The sequence below is a fragment of the Lycorma delicatula genome, chromosome 1 (genome assembly GCF_047948215.1).
Source record: "Lycorma delicatula isolate Av1 chromosome 1, ASM4794821v1, whole genome shotgun sequence".
NCBI classification, from domain to species: domain Eukaryota; kingdom Metazoa; phylum Arthropoda; class Insecta; order Hemiptera; family Fulgoridae; genus Lycorma; species Lycorma delicatula.
In genome coordinates, this window is record NC_134455.1 from 379,268,032 (window position 1) to 379,270,682 (window position 2,651).

At 28.5% G+C, this 2,651-nt stretch overlaps 1 long non-coding RNA gene across 1 annotated transcript; it reads right to left on the bottom strand.

Moving 5' to 3' along the window:
* Positions 1 to 671: 671 nt before the first annotated feature.
* LOC142317307 (uncharacterized) lies at positions 672 to 2,193 on the bottom strand. The gene is made up of 3 exons (XR_012754700.1): positions 2,050 to 2,193; positions 1,815 to 1,949; positions 672 to 800 (listed from the first exon to the last, which is right to left on the bottom strand). It is a non-coding gene; the product is annotated as an uncharacterized LOC142317307 (long non-coding RNA).
* Positions 2,194 to 2,651: the final 458 nt, after the last annotated feature.

Here is a 2,651-nt window from a genome sequence, read left to right on the forward strand (position 1 = left end):
AATAATTTTCGAGAACAGTGGTTTCCTTGTCAACACGATTTGTCTAGTGCAATTCTGACTAGACGATTTGTCTAGTTGCAAGTCCTACACTATCAATAACTGAAGGCAAATGTTCACAATAAAAAACTGAAGTCATTGACAACAGTTTGCATCAGGTGACTCTCAATAATATTACTTTAGCACTGATGCATCAGCTGTGCAGGGTGATCACTTCGGATATCTTTTGTCAAAATATGGTAGATATGTTAAGTCTTCCTAACGTAATCACAAAATTAGATTTTATATTATTTTCTTTTCATTTACAGATTTTATGTCACAACCATGTTTAGTCTGTACCAGGTCCAATTTAAACTGCCTATCTGATAAATATTGAAACATGAACACTGAATACAATTAACAACATATCACCTAAAGCTTACAAAATGTTCTACTCTATCAACAGGTTAAAATTCACATACTTCGGTCATCAATGAATTTCAAAAACACACTTTCTTCTCACACATTGACCATTTATCATTCACAATCATCTCAATAAATCAATATTAATTAAACAGAACTAAATACAATTACAAACATTTTTTTTAAAACGAACACATTGGAATATATACACAGTAATGAAATTAACAAGAGACAAATCATGTTTGTTACAATAACCAATAGCTAATACTTACACGACATGGATAAAATACCATCCCATCTTTTGTCTTCACTGTGTGAAAATCTTTTATTCGAAGTTCATTGCTTTTCATATTAGGATTAGCCTGTGGTGAAACATCATCATTCAATAAGATCTCAGATTCCTTTAAAAAAAAAAAAGATAAAGAAAACAAATTTCAAACTAATTAATTTCCAATAAATGTTTTTTTTTATTTTATTCTGACTGGAACTTAGTAATAATACCACTTATATACAAATCACATATCATAAAAATAAATATTTTTGGCAGTAAATACCATTAAAATTTGTCTTGCTAAAATTTTTAGAAAAATCCAAGTATTATGACAAAATTAGGCCAAAAAAGAAGAAAATTATTTTAATTTTATTTTTATATGAATTTAGTATTTAAAGAATATTACAATGGTTATTTATATATATATATATATATTACACACTTTATTTTCTCAATGTGTATGTTGTAAAAAATAACAAAATAGCAAACACATTAATCACAAATTTAATTCTGAGAAAATTAATTTTATAAGTCAAACAAATATTGACTTGTTGTTGTTGTTCAGGAAGGTTTTGAAGAATTTTTTTTAAACTTTCAACTTAATTCTCTTGAAATTTTATTCATTTACTCAGATTTTCCAAATTTTTTTATATTATCAGTATGATGTGATTTGTCCAACTCTGCGAAATGAGCAGTTCTCTCACCTTTGCATCATTAGAAATAAATCTTTGTCCAATGAGCCATTTCTTCAGATTTGGGAGGAGGAAGTAATTAATTGAAGCCAAGTCAGGTGAATACAGCACATGCTTCCAGATGACTTTGTCACAAAGTAAATTATCATTGTAAATTATCATTGAGTTTTGCAACTACTATCAGAGTTATGTGTACCAGCATATTATTGTGGTAAAAGAACAGTATCTTTTTGGCCAATGTGGCAGTAAATATCAATCAGTCTAGTTAAACATCAGAACTGTAATAATCCTCATACTTGAAAGTTCATGTATTACTAAAGAATAAACCAAAACATGATAAAAAAATGCATTGAAGTCAAATTAAAACATCAGCATTAAGTGCTTACATAAAGTTTCACTCACATAACTACTCTACAAAATTCACTCTGAAAGGGCGAGTAAAACTAACTTACTGCTTAATTTTTGATTTTATGATCTTCTAATTTAATTAGGTTGTTCCCTTCACTCACAAGAGGATCTGTCACTTCATCAAAATTATCACACCCATTATTGATCGGCTCCTCTTTCACTTGCAAAGATTCACTTTCCTGAAACACAAAATCAATAATTTAATGTTATAGTTCAATGATCTATATGATCTTTCCATATGACACAAAAAAAGCATAAAATAAATCAAATTATACTTACACAAACAGGTGTAATATCATCTTCAATAGGGCGATGTGGTAAAATCAACAATAAAGTTTCCTTTGTGGTATCATCTTCAGTTTCTAGTTTGATACTGTTAGAGGGGAATGCTTCATACACGTAGATATTCTTTACAGGTACATCCATTATCTTCAAAAATAAAAACACTCTAAGTTTAAATTGAATTATTTATAATAAAAACAACAAAGTCGCTGAAAACTGTAAAACATTTCATATATTGAAATTTTTATTTATATTTATTTGTGTGTAACTTTTTTTTTTACATGAATATTTAAGAACTTAATTATAGTGTATATATATAAAATATTGTCAAGTGAATGATTAATGCGAGACCTGACATTAGACACATCACTAATAAAAATGGCACTAGTCATTCTCAAGAATGAAAGAGAAGAAGAGGTTTTGCAACATTTTCTTCATGCAACAAATATGCACAAGTGTTACATAAACATGATATTACCACTGAAATAAAGGTGATAATCAGCCACACACAAGCAGCTCAATTATTTATACCACAGAAATTTATGTACAATGGACATCAAAACTGTCAGAGAACATTACCATGACTGTGCCCAGACGTA